This window comes from Grampus griseus (assembly GCF_964374135.1).
Source record: "Grampus griseus genome assembly, chromosome: 6".
Classification (NCBI taxonomy): domain Eukaryota; kingdom Metazoa; phylum Chordata; class Mammalia; order Artiodactyla; family Delphinidae; genus Grampus; species Grampus griseus.
The window spans coordinates 90,131,181-90,152,445 of record NC_139000.1 but is presented as its reverse complement, the minus strand read 5'-3'; the positions used below and the strand labels follow the sequence as shown (position 1 = coordinate 90,152,445).

General features: G+C 39.3%; 1 long non-coding RNA gene across 5 annotated transcripts in view; it reads right to left on the bottom strand.

The window, feature by feature from the left end:
- LOC309823773 overlaps positions 1-21,265 on the bottom strand; it is a 41,961-nt gene that overhangs the window by 18,082 nt on the left and 2,614 nt on the right. For all 5 annotated transcript variants that reach the window (XR_014296866.1, XR_014296867.1, XR_014296868.1 and 2 more), the window contains exons 2-6: positions 8,686-8,813; positions 6,901-7,007; positions 5,800-5,875; positions 4,684-4,814; positions 1,572-1,695 (exon numbers count right to left, since the gene is read on the bottom strand). This is a non-coding gene — a long non-coding RNA (uncharacterized lncRNA). The remainder of the gene's footprint in view (positions 1-1,571; positions 1,696-4,683; positions 4,815-5,799; positions 5,876-6,900; positions 7,008-8,685; positions 8,814-21,265) is intronic.

Genomic DNA, 21,265 nt, shown 5'->3' with positions numbered 1-21,265 from the left:
TCACCTCTGTATCCCCGTGCCCTAACAACAAACCTATAAGGCTCTCGGTGTTTACCGAAACAATTTATTTTCTGAGTCTCTACCAATCCTAGGGAGTGCATAGTATAGTCTCCTCCTCATTACCAGTGAGCCTGGCACCTGTGGGAGGGCCTTACAGCAGAGGAGAGTCACCAATGGATCATAACTAAGGTCCTGAGACTGCAATGGCAGACAGCATGGTGAAGTTAGCCCACTGCATGCAGAAGACCCACAGAGGAGTCAGCATATGCAATGGACTACACTTGGTATAACATGTGAACAATCAAGGTTTACAAACGTGTTCTCATGCACTTGTAAGGATCTTCTAGCCCACGCGGAACAGACAGAACACACACAAAGGAGCCTGGAGGAAGTGAGTAGGCCGGCAGCTGCGCCCTAACATCTTAAGAGGGAACATTTCTGTGACTACAGTTTAAACAAATCAGATAATTTGCCTCCTTTCTAGACACCCTGGTTATCACAGGACAGGCCAAGCCTCTCAAGTTTTAAAGCTAAAGTACACGGAAGATCTGTGAAGAGGGCTTAAGATATTTAAGAGCTAGTACCTGCATTAAGCAACCAGGTTATAGAATGAAAATTTATCTTGAAATGCCTGTCTCTCCCTCTCTCTCTCGCCTCCTATCCCCTATCTTCCCACCTCCATCTCTATTCCTTCTCCCCTACTCCCTGTTTTATGTATATACGTGCATCATTTTATATATACATGGAATATTTACTGTCTGTTACGTTTATTTAATAAAGTGCACACTCCTCAGGCTAAATTTAGAAAGAGGACAAAATGAACACTTTCGCATGGGCGTCAGTGGTGTTCCAAAGACAAAAGATTCCTCAGCCTTAAAACATGGCAAACACCACGTTCCTTCTGATAGTTAGATGCTAGAAAAAGGCAAGTGGATCCTTAAAATTCACACGCTATTAAGACCTACTATCAACAGAGTAGATCTTAAAGCGGAAACAAGAAAACACCAGCCTTTTAAGTTCTTCCTGTCTGAAGATAAGAATAAGAGGTGGTAGTGTTCTTCCTCACTTGCACCGAAGTGTAAAAGCGGCAAAAATATCTTCAACACATATATGATGAGGAAGCCGCTCTTCTGGTCCACTCTGTTTTGTTTTGCTTCTAGGGATCTGTCTCACTCGGAACCTTTGCTTTTTGTTTTCTCTTTTATGTACGCTAAGAACCCGAGAGTCTTAACCTTTTCTTCCACCTCTCAACCAATAAATAGGACACAAGAACATTTTTATGTTTTCATGTATTTTCCATTCAAATTTTTAAAAAAGAGATAAGTAAGCTAGCTCCGTTCATATTTCTCACAAAAATCACTTTCCAAACTAAACTAAATTGTTTGTGACCATAAACAGGAAAAACACCGTACTCTATTAGCACCATCTGACATTTCCACCTTAATGTTACCAAACACAACTTGACACTAATGTCAGAACTATTAAAAATGTTAAAAACCCCCAAGCCCACTCAAAATGCATACCAAAGTTCAGGTAAAGGAAAAACAAAAACAAAAACAAAAGCAACTCACCGTTATCTTTATGTTCTTTCAGAAACCCATTAACAGCACACTGGAATTTAAAACTAGCGTCGTCATCTGACACCTGATGCCCAATTGTACAAATTTTTAAATAAGGAATAGTTTCTGGTAAGTCCTATAAGGCAAAACCATGAAAATATGTATTATTTCCTTTGTAGGGAAAGAATAAAAAATTAATTAGAGAAGGCAGACTATAAACCAGGAGAGTACATTAAACTTTGTATGTCAGTCATTCTGATGAGAGCCATTTTTTCCAAAGCTGCTTTAACCAGTAATTATCACTTGATTTTCATTAAAACTGCAGAACGGACAGTTACCAGGCATGCAAAAGGAAAAGCAAATCTATGTGAATGAATGCACATGTAACTCAAAATGATATAAAGAGGTCTACCTACACTTATGTTCTATCTTACATTTCAAGGGCCATAAAGCGGCTGTGATTTAAGGAGAGTAGTAGAACAGAGTCGGAAGAACTTGGATTCGAATTAGGAAATAGAGGCAATTTCAGGCATTGTTGAGAACTGGTATTCTTGAGGTGGGAGAAAGTAGACTATCAATAGAAGACAGAAAAGGATAAGTGAAAATTCTCTAGTTCTGAATTTAAATGGAAAGTAGCAGCAGGAACCTATGACGTATTTTAAAAATATTAAAAACAAACATACATATTTCCTAGCTCTGACCACTGAAAAAGTCTAGAAACAACTGATGTCATGTCAAAAGGACTCAGGAGTCACCGAGAAGCTCCAACTGGCCAAAGACAGGGCCTCAGTTAGAATAATAACTGTAACGGAGTCCACGGTGATAGGAATAAATAAAATTTTACAAAACTGCTCACCACTGGAGGATATTTGTGAATCAACTCATTATTCTGAAAACTGTTAAATAAAAGAAGAGAATCATGCCTCTACAACTGGGCAACCAAACAGCTGATGAGGGGAATCTTCTCCTCGTACAAATATACCCAGCTAATAAGTGAAAAAAAGAACAACAGAATTCACCATTCTTTGAAGCCTCAACTGAATTAATGGATGTAGCTATGAATCATCAGTGACTGCTAACACCACAGAAAGACACAATTATATATGTCTCCATGGAAGAACACATCATCACCTATGAAACTGTCTCGCCAAAACAAAACATGCAAGCTTCATTCGGATCAACTACCAATTTACAGGAAATAAAAGGACTGAAGAATATGTTACCAACACATGGAATGTAATCATCGACATCTAGATGGGAAAGATTACCTGGTTTCTTTAAAAACAAAATTCAAGGAGGAAAAAAAAGTGAGAGAGACATGGAGGGAGAACCTATAGATTAAACAAGACTTCAGAGACCTAACAATCCACGGCAAAGTGTGGACCTTATTGGGATCTAATTCAAAATTCTTATAAACCATTTTTTATGACGTTTAGGAGACAACTGCAAATTTGAGCACTCCCTGGGTATTTAATATTAAAAATGATATTAAGGAATAAAAGTCCTATATTTTAAATGCACGTACCAAAAACGTACAGGTGTAATTACATGCTGTCTCGGAGCTGCTTCAAGATAATATGGAATGGGGTGAAACAGGTGGGGGTACAGATAAAACATGACAGCCATCAGTTGGTAAATAAGAAAGCTGGATGAGTTCATGGGTATACAAGGAACACTCACAGTACTTTTATACTTTTGTATATGCTTAAAATTTGTGATAATTGTTTAAAAACAAGACGACCCTGTAGAAAACAGTTTGGCACTTTCTCAAAGGTTAAGTGTAGAGCTACCGTATGATCCAACAACTCTGCTACTACCTACGCTGCACATCTAACAGAACTGAAAGCAGGGATTTGAACAAATATCTGTACACCAATGATCATAGCAGCATGATTCACAATACCTACAAGGTGGAAAACAACCAAGTGTCAATCAACCGTTGAATAACAAACTATGGTCTATATACACACAATGCGATTTTCTAAGCCAAAAAAGAAACGGCATTTCGTTACGTGCTATAACATGGATAAACCTTGAAAACATGATGTTTAGTGCAATAAGCCAGACACAGAAGGACAAATACTGCAGATTCCACTTACACGAGGTACCTAGAATAGGCCAATTCACAGAGACAGAAAATAGAATAGAGGTTACCAAGGGTTGGTGGGAGGGAAAATGGGGTTGTTACTGTTTGATGGTTACAGAGTTTTTGTCGAGGATGATGAAAAAGTTTTGGTTGTAGACAGCGGTGATGGTTACACAACACTGTAACTGTACTTAATGCCACTGAACTGCATATTTATAAATGGTTAAAATAAATATGATTTCTCTATATTTTACCACAATAAAAAAAAAGGAATAACAGAGCTGAAATTTCAATTCTTCCTTTTCCGAGAGTCAGTTTCATTGTCTGTAAAATTAGTAATTGTAGTTGTCTATCCTCTGAGCTTAGTGCAGGGTAAGCACTCAGTAGGAGATAGCAGTACTACTTCCACTTCAAGAGCAAAGGATTGCTGTGAAGATTAACTAAGTCAATGGATATGAAAGAACTTTCTAAATGGCAAACTGCTCTACAAATATTAAAAGACATTAGGTGTTACTGTCTCCCAAGGCCATGGAACAGGTCAGAAGAAGGATAATTCTTTTGCACTGGAATGTCCTACATGGGCCAAGAGAATCTATGGGTTTCTGTAGTATATCAGAAGGCATTAGGAAAAGGAAGCATAAAACTTAGAGAACAATTGTCTTTTACAGTGATGCTTAAACACGCTCAAGCAACTGCTTAAAGTAAGTGCTAAAGACATAATGGACATACCTTTCCTTTTAGGATACTACTGTAACTACTAAAAGTTTACTTCATTTTCAAAATATAGAACATGGAAGCTTATAGAATTTCTTAAGCATATCTAGAGCCTACTGCCAAATACTATAGTTCAATTCATATCTTTAATCTCATTTTGAAACAGCAATTACAAATGTGTATTTAAGGAAACCACTAGCTTCCCTTTTTGAACCCACGAGAGAAGGCCAGGATTCACCTTAGCATAAGATGATAATTACTGAACTACCATGAATTATTACAGTATCAGAAAGAAGGTCATTTTCAATTACGGCTTCCATTTACCTCTGGCTTGTAATAGCGGCGAGTATTTGTTAAGTCAATAATCAGCCCAAGTTCTTCATTCTGTCCTTGGATTTTGTTAAGAGATCCAAGGGGGAGAAACGTTCTTCTGGAGCAAGATTCTTTTCAAAACTCTGTCAGAAAGAATAAAATAAGGAAGAACATATGTTTAAAATCCTTTACTACATTATCCATTTATTCAAACCCTGTGATGCTAACATATGAGATTCAAAGTAAAGTTTCCTCCTCTGGAGTTTACAAGCGATATTACAATCCTTTCTTCCAGAGAGATTAGACGGAAGAAAATAAGCTCACTTCTATATAGTTATTTCTGTGTTTGTTTATTTCATGTTGGTCTCCTAACCTGACTCTAAACTCCCAGAAGGCAGGGACCACATCCATTTTGCCTACCACTGTATTGCCAGCTCCAAGCAGAGTGCCTGAAAATAAGACACAGAAATAAATACTTCTTGAATATCTACATATAGGAAGGATGGCTTTCACTGCTAAATATTCTTTCATGTATTTGGCTTATACATGTACCCTGTTCCATTGATCTCTTTGGTTATTCAAGTGTCAGCAACACACACTTTTTTTAAAATTAGTAGACTCGTTTTAGAGCAGTTTGAGATTCACAGCAAAACTGAGCAAAATGTACACAGTTCCCACTTACACCCTCTCTCCTTCACCCCACACAGCCTTCCCCATTATCAACATGCCATACCAGTGTGCTTCATTTGTTAGAATTCATGAACCAACACTGACACATCATTACCAATCAAAGTCCATAGTTTATTGCATTCATGGTACAAGTAACTGACTATTTCTTTATTTCTAGTATAGTCATCCCCAAACATTTACATACTGAGATACATATTACTTTCTTATAAATTACTTTATTCTTTATTTATAGTTAGGGCATTGCATTGTTTTTTTTGTTTTTTAATTAAGTACAAAAGTTGGTTGTATTTGTCTATGAATCCCATTTCTGGATAGTAAAAGAGGTATTAAAAAGTATTTGCTATAAAAAGGGAAAATGGAGTACGACAGGGTTGAGAGCCAGGGCTCTATATGGTGAATTCAGATTTCTGGAAGAATACGGTATTAACTTTTGCTCACCTTTTTTAAAGGAACTTTGAAAGCAGTGAAACGAGTCCCAGGCATCCGCTGTTCAACTGGGAGATAGTCTTTCCACCTGTTAATATATTTTTTGTTAGGCAAATTGTATGTTAGGCTGTTTCCCTGCATAGGATGAATGCGCCTTGAAAATGGAAATCATATCCCTCTACATCGGCTCCCAGGTGGTCCCAGCGTCCCGACCCCGACCCCGGCCGCGACACACTTTCCACAAACTGACACACACGGAGCCCGCGCGAGGGCCGGGTCGCGCGGGCCTCCCCGCCGGGTCGCCTGGAGGCCGGTCCCCCGCAAGCCGAGCGCACGAAAGGGCGCCCCAAAGGCGCCGGCCCAAGGCGCCCGCTGCGCTTTCCCTTCGGAAGGTGGGCTGCGGGGCCCAAGCGTAAACCCTGACACAAGGAACACGCGCACCACACCGCCACGGGGGACGAGAGGCCGGGCGCCCACCTAGCCGGACACGCTGCATTTCTGGAATCACCGGACGCCTGTGTACATTTCCGTCTGGCCTGTCATTTTCCAAAGGCCACTCAAGATCAGGGGACAGAACGCCTCCTCTCCAAGTGTCCTGCCAGCCCACCCACTCAAGATCAGAGGGACAAAATGCCTAACTAAAACAAAACAAAACAGAAACACAATAAAACTGGAGAGAGGGAGGAAAGGGTGACCTGAAAAAAAAAACAACAAAAAAAAACTAAGCACGTTGACAGCGCTAAGAATAAACTACCAGGAAAAAGAAACCCTACATGTCAGATCCTAAAGTACAGAAGGGCAAGCCCGCCGACATTCCAGGCCCGGGGGGACCGGGGTCCCCAGCCCTGCAGAGCCAACCGCAGACCGGCTCGGGCGCCCCGCAGAAGCGCGGAGTCCCCGCGGCCGAGTCTGTGCCCCCCGGCCGGCGCCGGCTCCCCTCTGCCCACCCTGCGCGCGGGGGCTGGAAACTGCCGCGGAGAACCACGGCGGGGCGGGAAGGGGGGCTCCAAAGAGGGTCTGGCGACTCGAGTCGCTCCGTTTCTCAGTGGGCTCAGCGCGCGCCGTTGGGGAAGAGGAGCTGGGTTCCGGGAGGAGGGGACGGGCGGCACTTACGTAGACCGGCAGCGGCCACGGGCAGACGGCGGGCTCGGTCCCCAAGAGCGACTCCAGCCTCAGCTCCAGCTTCTCCCCCATGTCTTCGCGCGCGGCCCATATAGCAACTTTGAATTTTAATAATAAATACATATATGTATCAAACATTAATAAAAGAATAAAATGATCCAATATGAGTACATTTGCTCTTGTTTTGCAATTAGTTCCAGGATTCTATTTTAGATTACTACTTCATATCTGCGAGAGTTGGGTGTGTGTTTGTGTGTTTGGTTTTGTGGAAGCTGCATTGTGCTAAATTTTACATTTCTTTCTTGAATTAAATGGCTTTTGTTATCCCTTGGGAATACAGCAACAGCAGATTACTGAAGACAGCGACAGCAGATGACTACCTACCAGTGGAAAAGTGTAAGTAGCAATTGTAGCCGCTAGTGATTCTGAAATTGCCTTAACTTTGTCCTTATAAAAGTGCTCCAAGAATTACACAAATCCACAGATTTGCTATCCATATTCAAGTCATTTATGTAGACAAAGAATGTAGCCAGCCTTATCGGTAACACAGGATGTTATAGCCATCAAGCCATCAGCCACTGAAGCCACACCCAAAGCCGCACCCTGAGGGGATTCAGGATGGAGAAAACAGGATACTGGCCCTAGATAATTAAAGTGAACATCAAGGGACTGATTTCCAGGAGACCAGATTCTTGCATCTCACCATATATAGAAAAGTGCTACATTTATTAACTTAAGATGTCTAGTTTCTTTAATTAACAGTAATCTTTTGATGTTCCAACTACCTGGTTTTTTTTTTTGGAAGAACCTCTAAATACCCTGCGCCCTCCCTTACCTCTTCACAGCTATCTGAGAGGCTGTCTCCTGATTTCAGTCCTCAGTATGTCCTCCACATAAAACGTAATTCTCAATTTCTAGGTTGTGCACTGAAGTCAACACACGAAAATACAAGGATAAAACACATTTTCTACCATATTAAATTTTTTCGTTCATTAATTCATCCCGAAGTCATTCAACACGCATCTTCTTATTGAATACTGATGAGGGGTCAAATGCTATGCTAAACACTCAGTATATAACTGCAAACGAGATGGATAGGCCCTGATTTTGATGTCACTACTATCTTTTGTCCTGCCATATAATGGGACAGCTTCATTATTCCCTTTACCCTAAGTTTTTATCACAAATTGCTAATGAAAATAAAGCTGTTAGTGGAGTTTCAACATGCATAGGTCAATGAGAACACAGAACTCCCCTTTCGCATGCCCCATTCTCCTCCTTCTAACTCCCTATGTGAACTCACTTTGTGCCAAGACCAAGAAGCTGTGCCCCAATAAGAACCAAGCTGATTTCCTCACACTGACTGGGGCTATTGCTCACTTAGAAGACTTGATGCTTAATTTTGATAAGCAACTAGAAGACCATGGAGACAACCTATAAAAATGATTTGTCTTGGGAGAAAATACTAAAGTGGGTTAATGTGCTGTTCCACATGTCTAACCTCCTGGGATTCAACCACAGGCACCAAGATCACCAAGTGTACTTGGCAACAATGAGCTAAAAATTAAAAAAAAAAGCATCATACTGTTATTGTATTCATTTTCCCCCAAGGCACTCTCTGATAAGCACCACAACCTCTAAGGGAATTGAGAACAGCTTCCTTGTGGGGTAGGTTATATAATATATATGCATCTTTTTCCAAGCAGTTAAATCATATCCAGCTATCAGCACACCTTACTTAAGGTGATCGTAATGTATGAGATTAAATGTTCCTACCTGATTGGAAACCTTCTTGTCCTCAATTCATTGGCTGTACTGGATTTGTTTTTCTTGGGTCAGACCTTCAGACTTCTACCAGAAATCGTTCCTTTGGGGAAACCAGGCCTTCCCAGAAACTCAGGAAACTGAAATGGAGACAGCAAGAGAGAAGGAAATTATTTGGACATATAGACCTCAATTGTTTGGTTTTAAGTAAACGTCCAAGCAAACATCTTCTAAATGGTATAATAACTTCAGGGAAATTCACGGTTTATAAGTTTGTGTACTCATGAACTGAACATATTACGATAAGAGTACAGGTTGCATTTTGTGTCTTCAACTCAAGCAAAGGCTTCAAAAAAGGCCCAGTTATCCTTTGTTCATTAAGACACAAAGAGAGGGCAAAAAGGGCAAGTTTCAAAGTCTTTTTCTTTACAATTTACTTCCTTTCTTCAGTCTTCAACAAGATCTTCAGGAAATTAACTTTACTAAAGTTAATTATTCATAAAATAAACATAGGAACCTGCAGAAGACTATTTCACACAGACGTGTAATGTACAATATCCATTGCATACATGCACCATGAGCTTGTCTTTTCTAGCACTGGCATACACAAAACTCTGTGTGTGTGTGTGTGTGTGTGTGTGTGTGTGTGTGTGTGTGTGTGTGTGTGTGTGTGTGTGTGTGTGTGTGTGTGTGCGCGCGCGCACATGTGTGTCTTTTTTTGTGATGGAGCCATAGGGAGAAAATAAATCTATTGGCTGCAATTCAGTGATGTAGAAAGATTTAAGGGTAAAGGAGAAGGTTACATCAAGTGAAACAATAAAGTCATGAGGTTGTGGTTCCATAATAATAACAACAGCAGTCTTCTGTAACCAAGGGAGCAGGCTCCTCAAATTATAGTCACACCTGTTAGACCATCTGCCCATACATTTCACACCATCATTAATGGAAAACAAATGGCACTGTCTCTCCTTCCCTTTATCCATTGGCCGTCCTCATATAAACTCTTTTTCTCTTCAAGGTCATGCTCTTTCCTATCTGTTTAAAAATATTAGGATTTAGGAGGAGTGATACATAATGTGCCGTGCCTTGGTACTTGTACCAGTGACGGCTGTGTAAGCAGCACTGGGTTGTTAGGAGGCTATCAATTGAATTCCCCTAGAAGCAGAACTTGAGGCAATAATTTGAGTGCAAACTGCTTATCTGGGAGGTGCTTTCAGAAAACTCAGAAGTGGAGTGGGAATTGAGAATGGAGGCATGGAAGGCAGCCAACAGAGGTGCATTACCGAATAAAAATTACTCCTGCAGGGAACTGCTGCCAGTACTTCAGGGGAGTTCTGTGAAACTCTACAGAACATGTCTCAGAGTTATCCCAAGAATCGGTGAGAAACTTGAAGTACCTATCTTCCAGTCCCCTCTGTCCTTGGTTGAAAGCTACACCCAGATACATTAACTCCTGTACACTTCTGGCCTGCCCTAAGGTGGATAATTGCAGGTGGCAGCATGATTCTATCAGCATATACTGGAAGGATGAGTGCTGGGGAGATATGAGTGGAGCATCAAAACCATCTAATACAGTCGGGGCAGGAGATATCAGTTATTGGCTAGAAAGTCCAAATGGATAACCTTAAATTCCTGGGTTTATGGTTTTACTTTGAGGTATTTAAGCATGATGTATGAGTAAAAATTTCCTCTGTTAAATCAAGTTTAAGGTCCTCAATCCCTAATCTTCTGGAAAACGGTGGTATCTTTTAACAGATTTTGGAAAGGTAACATGATTAAGATTTCAAATTGACCATTCATTCATTCACTCATTCAACAAACATTTATTGAACACCTAAAGTATGTCACGGGTTAAACTAGGCACCAGTGTTACTGTTACTAAAATCATTAGAGTGCCACCTAGAATTCAATGTACTGTGACACTCAAATAAGAAAATCCATAGTTACCGTACAAGATATTACAGAGTGCTACAGGAAGACACGGTAAGACCTTAATTCACGCTGTGGACAGTAGTATATGGGCGATATCAGTAGGGCTTCCTGTAGAAGGCAATTGAAATGGATATGTAACATGAAGGAAGGGTGAAGTTTTGAGGAAAAGAGAAGATAAATTCACGGTTGCCAGAAAATGAATGGTTAAGGATCAGTCCAGAAAGGAGTTCCATTCATAATCAGTATAAGAAATGCTCACTGGGGCTTCCCTGGTGGCGCAGTGGTTGAGAGTCCACCTGCCGATGCAGGGGACACGAGTTCGTGTCCCGGTCCGGGAAGATCCCACATGCTGCGCAGAGGCTAGGCCCCGTGACCCATGGACACTGAGCCTGCGTGTCCGGAGCCTGTGCTCCGCAACGGGAGAGGCCACAACAGTGAGAGGCCCGTGTACCGCAAAAAAAAAAAAAAAAAAAAAAAAGAGAGAAATGCTCACTGGAGTGCAGGAAAAGAAGACAATGGAGAGTGTGGTAGAAGCCAGATCATGCATGGTCCATGTATGTATAGTAAGTGCTATGGTCTAGTCTTTGTGTTCCCCTCCAAATTCATACATTGAAATCTTAATTTCCGTAGCTGATAGTATTAGTAGGTGGGGCCTTTGGGAAATGATTATGGTATTAGTGCTCTTATAAAAGAGACCCCACAGAGCTCCCTAAGCTCTTCTGCCATGTGAGGATACAATGAGAAGTCTGTGATTCAGAAGAGGGCCCTCATCTGACCATACTGGCACCCTATTCTTGAACTTGCAGCCTCCGGAACCGTGAGAAAAAAAAATTCCTGTTGTTTAGGAGCCACCCAAGCTGCAGGATAATCTTACAGCAGCCCAAAAGGACAAAGAGAGTTTGGATGGGAGCTTTTACTCCAAGAAAGATGGGAATCCGTTGAAGGGTTTTACCTGGTAACTTAGAAGAGAGAAAAGTTTCATAACACAGTCAGGTGTTTTTATAAGAAAAATTTGCTTCTTTTTCAGAAAGATCACTCTGGAAATACTGTGACTAGATTTTTGGAGAAGTGTGATGGCAGACCCGGATATAGAAAGATGAGTTAGTAGTCCATTAATATAAGTCAAACAAGAAAGTGGATATAAAAAGTGTGAATTTGTGGCTGAGAGTTCTTTTCTTTTACTACTTGAAAAATGTTATGTCAATGCTTCTGACTCCATAATTTTAGACACGAAATATGCTGTCATTGGAACTGGTTTCTCAATAAGTGATGCATCGTTTCTGCCTGTCCACTTTCGAGATTTGTTTTGTCTCTACTTTTCAGAAGTTTAATTACGACGCGTCTTGACAAGGATACCTTTGTGGTTTTCCTCTTTGGATTTGCTCAGATTCTTGAATGTGTGCTTATGTCTTCTAAAAAATTGGGAACGTTTTAGTCATTATTTCTTTGAATACTTTGTCAGTCCTACGTGCTCTCTTTTTTCATTCTGGAACTTTGATGATATGAATGTTAGTGCTTTTGTTACTGTTTACAGGTTCTTGAGATCCTGTTCTTTCTCCCATCTCTACCCCTCAGCCTATTTTTCTCTGTACATTTGGTACACTGTATTGATCTCTTCGAAGTTCATGATTCTATGCTTTGTAATCTCCAGTCTACTCTTGAGCAAAGTTTTTTGATTGTTGTATTTTTCAGTTCTACTGTTCTCATTTGTTTTTATTTTTATAACTTCTAGTTCTTTGTTTACATTTTCTATTTTTCCCATTTCCGTCAAGGAACACATAATTGCTAACTGAAGCATTTATGTGACAGCTTATTTAAAATCCCTGTCTGATAATTTCAATAGATGTTTTACCTCAGTGCTGGTGTAGGTTTATTGTCTTTTCTCATTTATTCTGTGATTTCCTGGCTCTTGGTGCCATGAGTATTTTTCAATTGGATTCTAAACATTGTGAGTTATTACATGACTCTGTATCCCACTTAATTTTATTATTACTTTTTAGAAGGAAGTCATCCTATTGGAGGTGTAGTATGAGGACTGGGGGGTTACGTACAGATTTCCATTGGGCCCTACTGTCAATACCCCAGCAAAAGTGGGCACTTACATTCTCTCACTGCAGACAGATCAAGTAGAAGTTCAGCTATCCTATTGGCCCTTCTGACACCTTCCCCCCAAAAGTGGGAACATTAATATCATTGTGTTGCCTTTTAGTAGGAGTGGAAGTTCATCTCCCCAGTAGATTTCTTGACACCAGGGGAGGGGAGAAGTGAAGTGTTTGCTGTCCTTCCTCCCACTTCATTCCTTCTTGTTGATGCCGGGTGTGGGTAGAGGGTCAGCTACCTGCTGGCCCCACTGACACCAGGGTAAGAGGAAGAGAACTGCCAACTAGCCCTGCTTGTGCCATCTCATTCTGTCTTACTGCCTCAGGACGGTTATGAGGATTCAGCACCCCATTGGGTCTCACTGGCACCATGTGTTGGGGGTTAGTGGGGTGCCTACTCCCTCCAACCTGTAACATCCTATTCTTATTGATGTCAGGGAGAGACGGAGGCTAGGTCCCACCATTGGACCCCACGACTGTGTGAGGGCAGCCCAGTGTTAACTAGCCTGTCAGGCACCACCTTTGAAAGTCTCTTTGCTAATGCAAAGGGGTGGAGGCTCAGCTCACCACTGCACCATACTGAAACAGCCCTGGTGGCGAATCAGAGCGCTGCCTCTTCTGGAGGGCAGGAGTGGGGTGGTGTGGAAGATCAAATCCTAGCTTGGCCCAACTGAAACCACAGGACATAGGGGACGGGTGCAATATTCCACTGGCACTTGGCTCGAGTAGTGTGTATATTATTGCCCAAATGCTTTTCTCTCTTTGGCAACCCCTTTCCTCACACCTTGGCTAGGGGGAACGGGGGTTTTGTGTTTTCTTTTTTGAAGCTTTTTCGTCTGTTGTTCTGTTGGTGGTTATTGATTGGGGGTTCCTGTATACCCTCTCCAGGATGTATGGGAAGCAACAGGAAACACAGGGGACTCATCACCATGTTATTCCTCAAGTCCCAAAGTCCTTAGTTAAGTCTGCCTTCTCATTTCCACCTTTCAGTGTCTTCCTATGTTTGTCTGTTGTTATGTTCAGGGTTTTAGTTTTAAGTGGAAGAACCTGGGAGAAATGGGCTACTTCATCTTCTTGGAAGCAGAGGTCTGGAGGCCTATGGATGTTACAAAGTGCTGCTGACTGTAAATTAAAATTTGATGATATACACCTTGCCCTTTCAGAATTATTCTGCTAGATGATGTGGCTTCCCAAAGTAGCTACAATTTGATTTCCATACTTCTAAAAGTCAAGTGTTTTGCTGGAGTTGAAATTTAAAGATAAGCAAGAGATGAGGCTAAGATGGTCTATGTGGTAACAGATTAAAGTTGGAAACATCAATATACATTCATGTTTAGCTTAATATTGCTTCATATTACCTTAATACACATGGTTATGTAGAGAGATACTTATAGATGTGTGCATATACATGGGTAATGTACACACATGTTATCTCTTTGCTCTGTCAGCTGAGAAGATCTAGAAGCAATGACATCCGGGCAGCAATCAGCACACCCCACACCCAGATCCTGCTGTCTAATACTGTGCTCCACTAAAAAGACCTGGTTATCCTTGAAGAAGTAGCTGATTCTAGGACTGGGGCAGTAAATATACAAGATTTATATACAAGACCATCTTATAGTGTCAGAAAGTAAGGAAGTTCCAAAAAATTATATAGGATGGGGATACCTCAGAGTGGCACACGAGCCACTGAACTGAAAAGAGTTCACAAGGGTCAGGACTAGAGCAATTTGAGGAACAAAGTAACTAACGTAGAATTAGATTATAACCCAAAGTATAAAATAAAAATCCATGAGTTCTTCTGATATAAATAAATGATTGGATATGTAAATAAATGCGGGAGAATAGATAAATCTCCAGTGCAAAAGAATTCCAAATAGTTTATGTAGTACTCCATCTTAAGCATAACTCTCCATTCCTTAGTTGTGGGCTGAGCATATTGACTTCCTTCCAAAAAGTACAATATGGAGAAGGGAAAACAGTAATTTTACAATGGAGAAACCTGAAAAACACTACCTCAGCCTGGTGATCAAGGTCGACCTCAGCATTCATAATGCATATTGATACTTTGTACACTTGATGTGATCTGACAAAATAACCCTTCTACTCTTGTGGTCTTCCTCCCCAAAACACATAATCCCAATATTATCATGAAAAATGCATCAAACAAATTCTAGTAGTGGGCATCCTACGCAAACCTAACTACTCAAAATTGCCAAGGTCATGCAAGGAAAATCTGAGAAGCTATCAAACCCAAGAGGAGCCTAAGGAAACATGGCAACTAAATGTAATGTGATGTTTTGGATGAAATCCTGGAATAGAAAAAGGACATTAGGTAAAAACTAAGGAACTGGACTAATGTATGGACTATAGTAAACAATAATGTATCAATATTTGTTCATTGATTGTAACAATGGAACATACTAATATAAATTGATCATCAGAGAGGGAAATGGGTATAGTGTATATGGAAACACTTTATACTATCTTCTCAATTTTTCTGTAAAATTAAAACACTTCTAAAAAATAAAGTCTATAAAAACGTTGTGTTTTCTTGTTTTATGATTATGTGCCTGTATTTCCTAATAAATATGCAAATTTGCTTTGCCTTCCTTGATACTGATATTAAAGAAAATACTAAGTAACTCTGAAAGAATTTCTAACTCCAATTTAACAAGCAATAATTCTTGGTATTAACTTTTTAGGAGAACCCACTGAATAAATCAAAGCAAATTGTCTTTAAAGGCTGAATTTCTTTTCAGTGTTTCATCTTTTATATGATTAATGCATACCACAAGCATGGTTCTGTTTCAAAGGGCAGAAAACATTGATTGTAGGCCATGTCTAAACTACAGTGAAATATTAATGGATGATGCTATAACAACTTTAATGTATTTTATGTTTTCAAAATGATGAATTGTTATTTCAGTCAATAAAGTATTCACTTGTATACATTTCTTACCCACCTTTCCCCAGAACACCCACAAGGAAATGATACTATCATCTGATATTAGGTTCATCAATTTAAATGGGAGTTTTTGGTAGCTGTGGTTGCCAACGGTACTGGAACGTGTGATACTTTTACAAATCCTCTCCATGGCAAAATCTGATCTTCACAAGGTAAATCACAGTAGGTGCCTAAAGCCAAATGACAGAGAGTTTTGTAGCTAGATTACCAAGCATTTTACTTAGAGGCACAATAGAATGTAGAAAAGGCCATTTCCCCTTCTGTCTTTTTCTGCTCAAAGGTCACTCACCATCTCAGAAGTTTTCCATAAATTTAGACTATATAATGTCACTTAATGTGAATGTAGCTCAACATTCTGTTTCAGTACAGCTAATCTCACATTATTTTATTGGTCCTAAATATGTAAATCATCAGCAAATTTTTGTACTTAACTTTTTTTTTTTTTGATGTGGATCACTTTTTAAAGTCTTTATTGAATTTGTTACAATACTGCTTCTGTTTTATGTTCTGCTTTTTTAGCTGCGAGGCATGTGGGACCATAGCTCCCCGACTAGGGATTGAACCCACACCCCCCTGCATTGGAACGCGAAGTCTTAACCACTGGACCGCCAGGGAAGTCCCTGTACTTAACTTCTAAAAATAATTAAAATAAGCTATTCAACACATTTTTCCTAAAAAAAAAAAAAAAAAAGCAATTCTTCTTAGGCTGGCCCTGGGCACATACATGACTTTGCCATTTTTTCCATGGATTATTTTCTTATGTGTTCTACTGTGTCACATTTGTTCTACCTTCTCAAAAAGAAGCATTTAAAAATTCATCTACGCGTTCAAGCATTCATACATTTATTAAATAAATCTACTGAACACCTACATACGGCACAGAAAAAGAGGCAGAAAACTAATCTGGGTTGCACAGAAAGTAATGAACTCAGTTAAAATTTTTGGTGAAAACAGGTGTTACTCAATCTACTGGAAATCACATTTCATCATGGGGACTCACAGACTCAAGGAAAACCAAGACCGAAATAATAATAAAGTAATAAAAGCACTAGCCATTTACTGAGTGCCTGCTTTTACCTGACTCTGAAACTCTAAAATCATTACGGATGTTTTGAGGATTGTCTGATATAATTGTAATTTCTATTTTACAGATGAAAACAACAAGGTTCAGAGACATTAGGTTACTTGACTGAAGTGAAGTGGCCCAGAAACTACAGAACTGGAAATTGAATCTTAGATTTCATAATGCCATATCTGTGCTTTTAATCACCAAGTGTGTGTGTGTGTGTGTGTGTGTGTGTGTGTGTGTGTGTGTGTGTGTGTGTGTGTGTGTGTGTGTGTGAGAGAGAGAGAGAGAGAGAGAGAGAGAGAGAGAGACAGAAAGACAGAGAGAGACAGAGAGAGACAGAGAGAGAATGTGTTTAATAGAGAACTTCCGAGAAATGGCAAGAAAACTGCCAGGTATCCATAAAACAATAAATTAGGAGCTTCTTACTATACAAGTAATTGTTAATCATATGGCTGAACTAAGGATCTCTCACTTTTGAACTAAGAAATCAAAGCTTCCAGAAGTTGAGTCTAAATTTTACACTTACATAAGATACTTCATACAGAATGCTAAAGTATACTAACTAAAGAGCTCTGAAAATACTGGAAGCATTCATACAAGTATGATTTCATAATGTGGATAATAGAGGATTTAAGAAATTGGCAGATGCAACTGCAGACTCATTTGTTATCATTTCTGTGAAGGGCAAGATAAATCAATAAAATGAGAAAAATGAAAAAAGAACGGCTAGCAATTTTAGGTAGTTTGCTTCATCTCCATACCAGGAAAGACTAAGCAAAAAAAAAAAAATTCTCGAAAATTTATTTTGAAAGCACCTACAATTGTATATGGTCTTTTTATACCAAATAACTTGGAATTATGAACTGTCAAATAAGTCTAATCTTCTCTGATGATAAAATTGCTGACTTTATTTGAAACTATGAAATGAAAAATGAGGTAAGAGTCAGAAATTCTTAAGAAAAGGAGTAGACAAAACAAAATTATAAGAGTTATGTTAAAAAATATTTTGAAACAAACATAAAATCCCCATTACTGGTACAGAGCTTTTAAAACTTTATTTTGGTTTTAAGTTTTAATAAATATTGATATGTTTACATAATTACTGTCACAAGGAAGACACAATTTTAGGTCAGCTTTCTTCATTCTTTCTTTAGTAAGCATTATTTTATTTTGCTCCATCATCGTGTAATTATAATATAGTAACTGTGTCACTTTCTACTAAGTGGATATAATTTCCTAAACTGTTTTCCTATTGTTAACAATTAAAGGTGTTTCCAATTTTTTGTTATTACAAATGACATGACAATGAGCATCTTTATATAATAATTTTCTGGATTATAAATTATTTATCGGCATAAGCTTCCAGAATTAGAGTTAACGTGTAAAAAGCTATTAACATTTTTATCTTGCTAGACATTGCCAAATTACTTGTCAAAAGACGGAACCAAATTATATTGCAAAAATCTCTGCCAACAGAAAACATTATACACAATTTTTGATTTTGCTAAATTAATAAGTTGGAAACCTATGTTCCATTTCTTTGAATTCTTTGATAACAGAGTGCTGCTGGAGGCTGGGAGGGCAGCCATGTCCATGAAGGCTCCCCAGAGTTGGAGCGGGGAAGTGGAAAACGGTAAACAAAAATACTAATTGTATTTCCCCTCGATTGTTATCTCTCATTCTTTTCTGCCTCTGTGTAACTTATATCCAGGTAGCCGGAGAAAACTCATGTGGCAGGGCAAATTGGTATTCCAATAAATTAATAATCACCAACTCCAAATGGATTTTCGAGACTGGAAATATTGCTCTGACTTACAGTAAGTTCTTTCTAATTCTCCTTAAGGACTATTTTCTTAGAAGCTTTCCCTACCCTCCTCAAATTTTCCTCCATCCTCTCTACTTCCTTCACTCTGAGCTGGTGAGGCGCTTCCTAACTCATTAGGAACACAGAAGTCAGTAAATAGTCCACTGCCAAATCCGTTAATTCATTAGCATTTGCATTGATCTTTGTATTCCCTTTCACTACAGGAGTTCAAGTTCAAAGGCCACGTGCACTACAGACAGCATTTCATTTTCTCTCATCTTCTCAAGTACTTCACAGCACTGCATTTTCTACAACCCATTCTACTCCTTATGCATGATTCTTGCCAAAATTCAACCTCACTCTAGACTAGTAACTCCAACTTAAAATGTTGAAAACTGTACGTGTAACACGAAAGCCTCCCTCCTCCTCTAATCCCTGCATATCTTCTTTAGCCAATTCATGTCTGAACTTTTCAAAATTGTTATCATCATGTATTGTTTCCATTTCCTCACGTCCCACTTACTCTATAATTTACATCCACCTGACTTCTCTCACCGTAATCTCTCTGCCCACTGTCCTGAAATTTTACTTATGAAGGTCACCAGGGGTCTCCATGTCAGTATAGCCAATGAATAGTTTTTGTCCTATTTCTAGGCTCTTTCCTTCTTTAAAAAAGAAAAAGAAATACAAAAACCATGTTTTTTCCTCTATGCTTTCACACTGTCATCATCTTCTGTCCTGGTATATTTTACTGGCTTTCTGTGTTTAATCTGATTTCTAATATTCTATGAGTTTCCTTTATCTTCAGTGGAATAAACCACTATATGAAGGATTATTCTCAACAGTTAGTTCTCATAATAACAGTACTAGTAGCAGCAGTCAATACTTCTATAATGCTTATCATGTGCCAGACACTATTCTAAGACACTGTTTAAATACATATAGACACACACACACACACACACATATGTAAAGTTCTCCTCCTCACAGGCGTATGAAATAAGCCGATTATTATACCCATGTTACAAATGAGAAAACTGAGGCAATGAGAGGCCAAGGTCACATGGTCAGTACTTGGTGAAGCCCCGCCTGAGTTAATGCTGGAACTTTACAGTAGACAAGTTAAATAATGTCTCACAGATTGGCCTTAAAAGTGAGCAACATTTAATCAATGACTTGTGAAAGTATCAGAAAAAAAGGGAACATTTTAAATTGAATGGGATCTACTAAGTCACGTATCAGTAACTAAGAATGACTCTTATTGAATGAAATTATTTTTCATTATTCTTTTGAAAGAAGAATATTCTTGTGTTAGTGTTTCACAGTTTTTTTTTATTCACGTATTTATTCTTTATTAGACACACATTTCCTACACACCTATGTGCCAGTGTGTGCTGCAAGCCTTGGAAGATTCAGTGGTGAGCAAAAAATTACAAAGTCCCTGCTCTTAAGCAAATGTCCAGTGGTGGAGGAAGACAGAGTAAACATGTAAATAAATGTTGTACGGTGACAGAAATACGACTGGACAAAGGGATGGAGAGGCACTGAGGAGGCAGGTCTCTTTGGTCAAGATAGCAGTGGTGGCGTTTGAACCGAGACCTTAACGATAAGAGGGAAATTGGTCTGGGTACATGGATTAGCCAATCTAAAGCTGGGAGAGCAAGAAGTAGAGCTTGTTGCATCTGAGGGACTGAAAAAGACAACTGTGCCTCGAACCCCATGAAGGTCAGGGAAAGATGTAGTAAGTGACCAGAGCACATGGTCTCTGTGAGCCTGGCTAAGTAGTTGAAAATTTAATCTCTTTACAATAGATAGCCTTTAGAGGTTAGAAGCAGTGCAATAATAGCATCTGATTTGTGCTTTTTAAAAGACTACTTTGACTGTTGAGCGTCCTACAAAAGCAAAATACTTGTGTGTCTATGAAGCGCAGATAGTAAATTTTAAAAAGCCCAATGAGCTCATAAGCAGTTGGTTTACTAACTGTAATCATTTATCTTAACTAGACTTCATCAATATAAGCTTGGTGACCTTGGGGTCCTGGGACATATTAGATCTGGGCAACCCAACTATTTTCAAATAGTGTGATTTGAAAAATTCTTGAAATTGTTGGGGTTCAGGAAGATTATTTTATTGCTGGGGCTGGATGGGAAGTTTAGAATAAGAAAAGAAAGTATGATGGCTGGCTTCCATCTATTCTCCCTTTCTCTGGGAGAAATGATGGTGGGGTGACTACTTTGCTGTTGACCCAATGCTTAAATTTCAGAGCTGGTTCAATCCAGTAAATATGTGCTGAACAACTATTATATGTTAGGCACCTAGCTGGAACTGGGAATATAAAGAGAATAATTAATAATAAAAGCAGGTACTACTAACAAGAGACAGGCACTGTGCTAATGCTTAACATGCACCATCTCAAGTTACATTAATTTACACACTAACCATATGAGGTAGATGCATTTATTATACCATTTTCCGGGTGAGAAATCTAATCCCTTTAAGGGGCTTAAGTTACTTCTCCAAGGTTACACAGCTAGTTAGGGGCATAGGCAGTATTTGGACTCAGGTCTGGTATCAGCACCAATTCTCTTAGCCATTATGCTCTCTAAGGACCTTACTTGAGAAGTTCAGGATTATACATATAGGGGTACAACCAACCCTAAGACCATCTGGCAAAACTGGCTGCTTGAGAAGTCCTGGATTTATGTAAGATGCTCTTGGAA